This window comes from Harmonia axyridis, chromosome 1 (genome assembly GCF_914767665.1).
Source record: "Harmonia axyridis chromosome 1, icHarAxyr1.1, whole genome shotgun sequence".
Classification (NCBI taxonomy): Eukaryota; Metazoa; Arthropoda; class Insecta; order Coleoptera; family Coccinellidae; genus Harmonia; species Harmonia axyridis.
This window is the reverse complement of record NC_059501.1, coordinates 52,434,714-52,446,223: the sequence shown is the minus strand read 5'-3', so window position 1 is coordinate 52,446,223 and position 11,510 is coordinate 52,434,714. Positions and strand designations below refer to the sequence as shown.

At 37.8% G+C, this 11,510-nt stretch overlaps 1 long non-coding RNA gene across 1 annotated transcript; it reads left to right on the top strand.

Moving 5' to 3' along the window:
• The first annotated feature begins 9,555 nt into the window (after nt 1–9,555).
• LOC123670641 lies at nt 9,556–10,836 on the top strand. Its single transcript, XR_006745949.1, has 2 exons — nt 9,556–10,040; nt 10,716–10,836. It is a non-coding gene; the product is annotated as an uncharacterized LOC123670641 (long non-coding RNA).
• The last annotated feature ends 674 nt before the right edge of the window (nt 10,837–11,510 follow it).

Below are 11,510 nucleotides of genomic sequence, written 5' to 3'. Positions count from 1 at the left end.
ATGATATCGTGCCGGCCGGATAGTATTTCGTGTTTTTTATGTTCTTCGAATAAGCGGCCAAAGATGAAATTTAGTCCATGTTATAAAGGATTGAAAAAGCCATAAATATTGAAATTTTCGTTCACATTGGGTACCCCTAAGGCCCCAGCTCCACGACCTGAATAGTCTGATATCGTGCCGGCCGGATAGTATTTCATGTTTTTCATGTTTTTCGAATAAGCGGCCAAAGATGAAATTTAGTCCATGTTATGAAGGATTGAAAAAGCCATAACTATTGAAATTTTCGTTCACATTGGTTAACCCTATGGCCCCAGCACCACGCCCTGAATAGTATGATATCGTGCCGGCCGGATAGTTTTTCGTGTTTTTCATGTTTTTCGAATAAGCGGCCAAAGATGAAATTTAGTCCATGTTATGAAGGATTGAAAAAGCCATAACTATTGAAATTTTCGTTCACATTGGTTAACCCTATGACCCCAGCTCCACGACCTGAATAGTCTGATATCGTGCCGGCCGGATAGTATTTCATGTTTTTCATGTTTTTCGAATAAGCGGCCAAAGATGAAATTTAGTCCATGTTATGAAGGATTGAAAAAGCCATAACTATTGAAATTTTCGTTCACATTGGTTAACCCTATGGCCCCAGCACCACGCCCTGAATAGTATGATATCGTGCCGGCCGGATAGTTTTTCGTGTTTTTCATGTTTTTCGAATAAGCGGCCAAAGATGAAATTTAGTCCATGTTATGAAGGATTGAAAAAGCCATAACTATTGAAATTTTCGTTCACATTGGTTAACCCTATGGCCCCAGCACCACGCCCTGAATGGTATGATATCGTGCCGGCCGGATAGTATTTCGTGTTTTTTATGTTCTTCGAATAAGCGGCCAAAGATGAAATTTAGTCCATGTTATGAAGGATTGAAAAAGCCTTAACTATTGAAATTTTCGTTCACATTGGTTAACCCTATGGCCCCAGCACCACGCCCTGAATAGTATGATATCGTGCCGGCCGGATAATTTTTCGTGTTTTTCATGTTTTTCGAATAAGCGGCCAAAGATGAAATTTAGTCCATGGTATGAAGGATTGAAAAAGCCATAACTATTGAAATTTTCGTTCACATTGGTAAACCCTATGGCCCCAGCACCACGCCCTGAATAGTATGATATCGTGCCGGCCGGATAGTATTGCGTGTTTTTTATGTTCTTCGAATAAGCGGCCAAAAATGAAATTTAGTCCATGGTATGAAGGATTGAAAAAGCCATAACTATTGAAATTTTCGTTCACATTGGTTAACCCTATGACCCCAGCACCACGCCCTGAATAGTATGATATCGTGCCGGCCGGATAGTTTTTCGTGTTTTTCATGTTTTTCGAATAAGCGGCCAAAGATGAAATTTAGTCCATGTTATAAAGGATTGAAAAAGCCATAAATATTGAAATTTTCGTTCACATTGGGTACCCCTAAGGCCCCAGCTCCACGATCTGAATAGTATGATATCGTGCCGGCCGGATAGTATTTCATGTTTTTCATGTTTTTCGAATAAGCGGCCAAAGATGAAATTTAGTCCATGTTATGAAGGATTGAAAAAGCCATAACTATTGAAATTTTCGTTCACATTGTTTAACCCTATGGCCCCAGCACCACGCCCTGAATAGTATGATATCGTGCCGGCCGGATAGTATTACGTGTTTTTTATGTTCTTCGAATAAGCGGCCAAAAATGAAATTTAGTCCATGTTATGAAGGATTGAAAAAGCCATAAGTATTGAAATTTTCATTCACATTGGTTACCCCTAAGGCCCCAGCTCCACGACATGAATTGTATGATATCATGCCGGCCGGATAGTTTTTCGTGCTTTTCATGTTTTTCGAATAAGCGGCCAAAGATGAAATTTAGTCCATGTTATAAAGGATTGAAAAAGCCATAAATATTGAAATTTTCGTTCACATTGGGTACCCCTAAGGCCCCAGCTCCACGATCTGAATAGTATGATATCGTGCCGGCCGGATAGTATTTCATGTTTTTCATGTTTTTCGAATAAGCGGCCAAAGATGAAATTTAGTCCATGTTATGAAGGATTGAAAAAGCCATAACTATTGAAATTTTCGTTCACATTGGTTAACCCTATGGCCCCAGCACCACGACCTGAATAGTCTGATATCGTGCCGACCGGATAGTATTTCATGTTTTTCATGTTTTTCGACTAAGCCGCCAAAGATGAAATTTAGTCCATGTTATGAAGGATTGAAAAAGCCATAACTATTGAAATTTTCGTTCACATTGGGTACCCCTAAGGCCCCAGCTCCACGATCTGAATAGTATGATATCGTGCCGGCCGGATAGTATTTCATGTTTTTCATGTTTTTCGAATAAGCGGCCAAAGATGAAATTTAGTCCATGTTATGAAGGATTGAAAAAGCCATAAATATTGTTTTTTTGGTTCACATTGGGTACCTCTAAAGGCCCAGCTCCACGACTTGAATTGTATGATATCATGCCAGTGGGATAGTTTATCGTGTTTTTCATGTTTTTCGAATGAGCGGCCAAAGATGAATTTTAGTCCATGTTATGAAGGATTGAAAAAGCCATAACTATTGAAATTTTCGTTCACATTGGTTAACCCTATGGCCCCAGCACCACGCCCTGAATAGTATGATATCGTGCCGGCCGGATAGTTTTTCGTGTTTTTCATGTTTTTCGAATAAGCGGCCAAAGATGAAATTTAGTCCATGTTATGAAGGATTGAAAAAGCCATAACTATTGAAATTTTCGTTCACATTGGTTAACCCTATGGCCCCAGCACCACGCCCTGAATAGTATGATATCGTGCCGGCCGGATAGTATTTCGTGTTTTTTATGTTCTTCGAATAAGCGGCCAAAGATGAAATTCAGTCCATGGTATGAAGGATTGAAAAAGCCATAACTATTGAAATTTTCGTTCACATTGGTTAACCATATGGCCCCAGCACCACGCCCTGAATAGTATGATATCGTGCCGGCCGGATAGTATTTCATGTTTTTCATGTTTTTCGAATGAGCGGCCAAAGATGAAATTTAGTCCATGTTATGAAGGATTGAAAAAGCCATAAATATTGTTTTTTTGGTTCACATTGGGTACCTCTAAAGGCCCAGCTCCACGACTTGAATTGTATGATATCATGCCAGTGGGATAGTTTATCGTGTTTTTCATGTTTTTCGAATGAGCGGCCAAAGATGAATTTTAGTCCATGTTATGAAGGATTGAAAAAGCCATAAATATTGTTTGTTTGGTTCACATTGGGTACCTCTAAAGGCCCAGCTCCACGACTTGAATTGTATGATATCATGCCAGTGGGATAGTTTATCGTGTTTTTCATGTTTTTCGAATGAGCGGCCAAAGATGAAATTTAGTCCATGTAATGAAGGATTGAAAAAGCCATAAATATTGAAATTTTCATTCACTTTGGTTACCCCAAACGGCCCAGCTCCAAGACCTGAATAGTATGATATCGTGCCGGCCGGATAGTTTTTCGTGTTTTTTATTTTCTTCGAATATGCGGCCAAAGATGAAATTTAGTCCATGTTATGAAGGATTGAAAAAGCCATAACTATTGAAATTTTCGTTCACATTGGTTAACCCTATGGCCCCAGCACCACGCCCTGAATAGTATGATATCGTGCCGGCCGGATAGTTTTTCGTTTTTTTCATGTTTTTCGAATAAGCGGCCAAAGATGAAATTTAGTCCATGGTATGAAGGATTGAAAAAGCCATAACTATTGAAATTTTCGTTCACATTGGTTAACCCTATGGCCCCAGCACCACGCCCTGAATAGTATGATATCGTGCCGGCCGGATAGTTTTTCGTGTTTTTCATGTTTTTCGAATAAGCGGCCAAAGATGAAATTTAGTCCATGTTATGAAGGATTGAAAAAGCCATAACTATTGAAATTTTCGTTCACATTGGTTAACCCTATGGCCCCAGCACCACGACCTGAATAGTCTGATATCGTGCCGGCCGGATAGTTTTTCATGCTTTTCATGTTTTTCGAATAAGCGGCCAAAGATGAAATTTAGCCATAAATATTGTTTTTTTGGTTCACATTGGGTATCTCTAAAGGCCCAGCTCCACGACTTGAATTGTATGATGTCATGCCGGCCGGATAGTTTTTCGTGTTTTTCATGTTTTTCGAATGAGCGGCCAAAGATGAAATTTAGTCCATGTTATGAAGGATTGAAAAAGCCATAAATATTGTTTTTTTGGTTCACATTGGGTATCTCTAAAGGCCCAGCTCCACGACTTGAATTGTATGATGTCATGCCGGCCGGATAGTTTTTCGTGTTTTTCATGTTTTTCGAATAAGCGGCCAAAGATGAAATTTAGTCCATGTTATGAGGGATTGAAAAAGCTATAAATATTGTTTTTTTTCGTTCACATTGGGTATCTCTAAGGGCCCACCTCCACGACTTGAATTGTATGATATCATGCCGGTCGGATAGTTTTTGTATATTGTCAGTGGAAATTGCGTGTCATTCTATTTGGAATACAACGATAGCACATACTCGTTTTTTTTATTGATAACAACAAAAACATTAACATTTTGTGACTTCTTTCACATTATTTAATAATCCTTCAAAAAATTTAATGTGTGTACAAACTCCACATATCAGAAGTAGATTTCTATTCTATTCTATTTGGAATACAAAGAAAGCACATACTTGTTTTTTTTTATTGATAACAACAAAAACATTAACATTTTGTGACTTCTTTTATATTATTTAATAATCCTTCAAAAAATTGAATGTCTGTACAAACTCCACATATCAGAAGTAGATGAATTTTTTGTTTTAAAAACTCGATGTTTTTCATAAGAAAAAACTTATTTTAAATGTTTCTTCGTTTTTTGAAATGCATAGTAAGTGTTTTGGTTGCAATTCATACTTCACAAAATGTCAAGGGCGGATTTACGAGAGGGGGGGTAATGGGGGTAATTATCCCCCCATGAATATCGAAACCCTGAAAAAATGTTACGGAACTTGGTGCACATAAAATATATATCATGCAATAATTTCAAATTACTAATTTCCCAAATATTACAATCAATGACAACTTCCCAAATACGTTATAAGCAAAAACCTTTCATCACAAATTAAACTGAAAAAACGGGAAACCTATAGCTATTGTAGTTTTCGAAATATCGCTCGATCAGCCAGAAAACGGACCAAGTGAATATCTTATTCTGTATTTTGTTACAAAAATGCTTCTATTAGGACGTTCTGGTTTCACCGACGACCTCTCGGATTGCTCTGAATCGTTTGTTTTTGTTTATTACATCCAGATGAAGGAGAATAAATAAATATTCGTCGGACTCTTTGAGGGCTGGATATTTCAGTGCCACAGATGAATAATTGCACACACTTGCCGAATCTTATCATATAAACCGTATAAATGTTCGGCATCAGCATTGCTTTTTTTTTTGTAAGAAAAATTTCAATTTCGGTCACCGATCTCTTTCAACTTTGGCCGCTCATTCGAAAAACATGAAAATCCCGAAAAACTATCCGGCCGGCACGATATCAGACTATTCAGGTCGTGGAGCTGGGGCCTTAGGGGTAACCAATGTGAATGAAAATTTCAATATTTATGGCTTTTTGAATCCTTCAAAACATGGACTAAATTTCATCTTTGGCCGCTTGTTCGAAAAACATGAAAAACTATCCGGCCGGCACGATATCATACTATTCAGGTCGTAGAGCTGGGCCCTTGGGGTTAACCAAAGTGAATGAAAATTTCAATATTCATGGCTATCTCAATTCTTCATAACATGGACCAAATTTCATCTTTGGCCACTCATTCGAAAAACATAAAAAACACGAAAAACTATCTGGCCGGCATGATATCATACAATTCAAGTCGTGGAGCTGGGCTTTTAGAGGTAACCAATGTGAACGAAAATTTCACTATTATGGCTTTTTCAATCCTTCATAACATGGGCTAAATTTTATCTTTGGCCGCTTATTCGAAGAACATAAAAACCACGAAAAAATATCCGGCCGGCATAACATCATACAATTCAAGTCGTGGAGCTGGGCCTTTAGAGGTACCTACTGTGAACCAAAAAAACAATATTTATGGCTTTTTCAATCCTTCATAACATGGACTAAATTTCATCTTTGGCCGCTCATTCGAAAAACATGAAAAACACGAAAAACTATCCGGCCTGCATGACATCATACAATTAAAGTCGTGGAGCTGGGCCTTTAGAGATACCCAAAGTGAACCAAAAAAACAATATTTATGGATTTTTCAATCCTTCATAACATGAACTAAATTTCATCTTTGGCCGCTCATTCGAAAAACATGAAAAACACGAAAAACTATCCGGCCTGCATGACATCATACAATTAAAGTCGTGGAGCTGGGCCTTTAGAGATACCCAAAGTGAACCAAAAAAACAATATTTATGGATTTTTCAATCCTTCATAACATGGACTAAATTTCATCTTTGGCCGCTTATTCGAAAAACATGAAAAACATGAAATACTATCCGGCCGGCACGATATCATACTATTCAGGGCGTGGTGCTGGGGCCATAGGGTTAACCAATGTGAACGAAAATTTCAATAGTTATGGCTTTTTCAATCCTTCATAACATGGACTAAATTTCATCTTTGGCCGCTTATTCGAAAAACATGAAAAACATGAAATACTATCCGGCCGGCACGATATCATACTATTCAGGGCGTGGTGCTGGGGCCATAGGGTTAACCAATGTGAACGAAAATTTCAATAGTTATGGCTTTTTCAATCCTTCATAACATGGACTAAATTTCATCTTTGGCCGCTTATTCGAAAAACATGAAAAACATGAAATACTATCCGGCCGGCACGATATCATACTATTCAGGGCGTGGTGCTGGGGCCATAGGGTTAACCAATGTGAACGAAAATTTCAATAGTTATGGCTTTTTCAATCCTTCATAACATGGACTAAATTTCATCTTTGGCCGCTTATTCGAAAAACATGAAAAACATGAAATACTATCCGGCCGGCACGATATCAGACTATTCAGGTCGTGGTGCTGGGGCCATAGGGTTAACCAATGTGAACGAAAATTTCAATAGTTATGGCTTTTTCAATCCTTCATAACATGGACTAAATTTCATCTTTGGCCGCTTATTCGAAAATCATGAAAAACACGAAAAACTATCCGGCCGGCACGATATCATACTATTCAGGGCGTGGTGCTGTGGCCATAGGGTTAACCAATGTGAACGAAAATTTCAATAGTTATGGCTTTTTCAATCCTTCATAACATGGACTAAATTTCATCTTTGGCCGCTTATTCGAAAAACATGAAAAACATGAAATACTATCCGGTCGGCACGATATCAGACTATTCAGGTCGTGGTGCTGGGGCCATAGGGTTAACCAATGTGAACGAAAATTTCAATAGTTATGGCTTTTTCAATCCTTCATAACATGGACTAAATTTCATCTTTGGCGGCTTATTCGAAAAACATGAAATACTATCCGGTCGGCACGATATCAGACTATTCAGGTCGTGGTGCTGGGGCCATAGGGTTAACCAATGTGAACGAAAATTTCAATAGTTATGGCTTTTTCAATCCTTCATAACATGGACTAAATTTCATCTTTGGCCGCTTATTCGAAAAACATGAAAAACATGAAATACTATCCGGCCGGCACGATATCATACTATTCAGGTCGTGGAGCTGGGGCCTTAGGGGTACCCAATGTGAACGAAAATTTCAATATTTATGGCTTTTTCAATCCTTTATAATATGGACTAAATTTCATCTTTGGCCGCTTATTCGAAAAACATGAAAAACATGAAATTCTATCCGGCCGGCACGATATCATACTATTCAGGGCGTGGTGCTGGGGCCATAGGGTTAACCAATGTGAACGAAAATTTCAATAGTTATGGCTTTTTCAATCCTTCATAACATGGACTAAATTTCATCTTTGGCCGCTTATTCGAAGAACATAAAAAACACGAAATACTATCCGGCCGGCACGATATCATACTATTCAGGGCGTGGTGCTGGGGCCATAGGGTTAACCAATGTGAACGAAAATTTCAATAGTTATGGCTTTTTCAATCCTTCATACCATGGACTAAATTTCATCTTTGGCCGCTTATTCGAAGAACATAAAAAACACGAAATACTATCCGGCCGGCACGATATCATACTATTCAGGGCGTGGTGCTGGGGCCATAGGGTTAACCAATGTGAACGAAAATTTCAATAGTTATGGCTTTTTCAATCCTTCATAACATGGACTAAATTTCATCTTTGGCCGCTTATTCGAAAAACATGAAATACTATCCGGCCGGCACGATATCATACTATTCAGGGCGTGGTGCTGGGGCCATAGGGTTAACCAATGTGAACGAAAATTTCAATAGTTATGGCTTTTTCAATCCTTCATACCATGGACTAAATTTCATCTTTGGCCGCTTATTCGAAAAACATGAAATACTATCCGGCCGGCACGATATCATACTATTCAGTCGTGGTGCTGGGGCCATAGGGTTAACCAATGTGAACGAAAATTTCAATAGTTATGGCTTTTTCAATCCTTCATAACATGGACTAAATTTCATCTTTGGCCGCTTATTCGAAAAACATGAAATACTATCCGGCCGGCACGATATCATACTATTCAGGTCGTGGAGCTGGGGCCTTAGGGGTACCCAATGTGAACGAAAATTTCAATATTTATGGCTTTTTCAATCCTTTATAACATGGACTAAATTTCATCTTTGGCCGCTTATTCGAAAAACATGAAAAGCACGAAAAACTATCCGGCCGGCATGATATCATACAATTCATGTCGTGGAGCTGGGGCCTTAGGGGTAACCAATGTGAATGAAAATTTCAATACTTATGGCTTTTTCAATCCTTCATAACATGGACTAAATTTCATCTTTGGCCGCTCATTTGAAAAACATGAAAAACACGAAAAACTATCCGGCCGGCGCGATATCATACTATTCAGGTCGTGGAGCTGGGGCCTTAGGGGTACCCAATGTGAACAAAAATTTCAATATTTATGGCATTTACAATCCTTCATACCATGGATTAAATTTCATCTTTGGCCGCTTATTCGAAGAACATAAAAAACACGAAAGACTATCCGGCAGGCACGATATCAGACTATTCAGGTCGTAGAGCTGGGGCCATAGGGTTAACCATAGCGAACGAAAATTTCAATATTTATGGCTTTTTCAATCCTTCATACCATGGACTAAATTTCATCTTTGGCCGCTCATTCGGAAAATATAAAAATCACGAAAATCTCTTCGGCCGGCATGAAATTCTTCAATTCCATCCTGAAATTGATCCCTATATGTAGCTTATGTAAACGAAAAATTACTACTCGCTAGATCTTTCATTTCTCTATAAGATGAACCTCAATTTATTACATTCACGCATCTAGAAATTCAATTCAAATATCAAAAATGACTAAAGTGTGTTTGACCGTGGTGGAATGAATGGTGCCCGTGGAGCTGGCCGGCCGGGAGCTAACCTTACCGGCGTGAGGAAATTCATGCCCAGTGTTCAAACTGATAAGCCGATCCTGAACAACATTCCTCAAAAAGGCTAAAGTTTCTGTAGCGTTGTATGCTTTTGCACCAACTTGTTTGAAGAAGTCTTCAGTCAATTGCACAAAATTTAATTCAACAATAAATAGTACAAGAATCTCTTCCCTATAGCGGTCTGCTGTTAGCCCGCGGCCGCATGACATTGTGTGGTATATACCGCATTTTGTGAACCATTATACCTAATAAGGCATCGCGCATATTGAAGCAAAAGAGCGGTACGCAGAAAACGACTTGTGTCGAACGCAGCTGTAATGTGATAGCACAGAATACTAATAATAAGAAATGCAATCTCCCTACTAATCTGTGGAAACAAAATAGCCGCTATCTTGATTAGGTCCGAACTAGCGACACCAACGGGCAAAGTGAGAAATAGGCTTTCTTCAGGGCGGGAAAATTTGAAATTACCGCAGGAAAGTTTGAAATGTAAGCGGCCTTTAATTCTACTAGTAAAAAAAACAAAAATTGATTTCACTCTATATTATTTGACTTCTATCTAATATTTCAATGGACACACTACATGGAACAAACAGAAATACAGTACATAATTTATAATATTGTTGGTTGATAATGACTGTACGATTGAATGAAATTAGCAGGTAAAGGTCAAAAATTAATCATGGAAATCCCATTTATTAGTTGCCGACCAGTTTCGTTATACCTTCAGGGCGTTATATAAACTTAAGTCTATGAAAGTGTAAAAAAATTATCTATTTTGATGTTCTCTGGTTTCAAAGCAATTGCAACCCCTTCGTATTTTGAAAAATGACGAATTTTTTGTGGGAGGTCTGCGATATATGGGATTTTAAAGTATGTTGGCTTCACGTCGGCAACTAATAAATGGGTTTTCCATGATTAATTATTGACCTTTACCGGTCAAATTCATTCAATCATTTATAATTCTGTTAAAAATTGATGATATAGTAATCAAACAGCCATTTTAGGATGTACATAACCAATGGAGTCGTCCATCGAAGATTTAAGGCACTCATTTCAATCCTTAGACTAGACCAAAAGTTGTGCAGGCCTGTAAACAGATATTAGAATGTCAACGAATTCATTTAATAATTTTATGATCAATAATAAGTTTTTTTTTTATAGGTGAAAAATCTTGCATCAACTGCACAAAACAAACACAATAAAGCTTTGTACAGCTGCCTGAGAGGATCCTTCCTCACAGGAGACACTGCAAGGGTCCGCACTCAAACAGTAGTGTCAGATTCTTACTGACTAAAAAACACCATCGGTAAAAAAACAAATCTCTAATAAATATATCACAAATAATAATTTTGGAATTGAAATTGAATTGAAATGTTGAGTTTTTTTAAATACCAAATTATGTTTGGTTTTTCAAACTAAAAACAAATAACATAATATAAGATCAAAAGATTTAAAAATTTTTTTTATTGAACAAATTGATTTTTTTTTAATACTTACAAAGATAAATAATAAAAATGTTGGTTTTTCAAACAAAAAATAAATTAACATAATATCTAATATCAGTCTTAACGGATAAAATTTTTTTTTTTCAACGAATGTTGAATATTTTTCAATACTAGGTACTATCCGAAAATGTTTGGTTATAACTGCAACTGTCGAATGTCAATTTGGATTTTGGAACATTATCCTTCTTGTCATGAGCGACAGAGATAACCATACATCTTCTATCTCTTTCATTCTCTGTTAGGTAGGCGCATAGAATATTTGTTTCCAATTTAGTACTACGAGTTTCACCCCCCTGTGTGATAGTCCGTACAGATGTTGTGATCTATGAAACTAAATCGGAATGCGCAAATTGAGGCACAGGGTAGTAAAGGGGCATTTTGGGTTTTATGGCTTCGACACGTAACTTGTGGAAGGAACACAGCGTAAATGCCAGTGCAAGTTGAAGTTGCT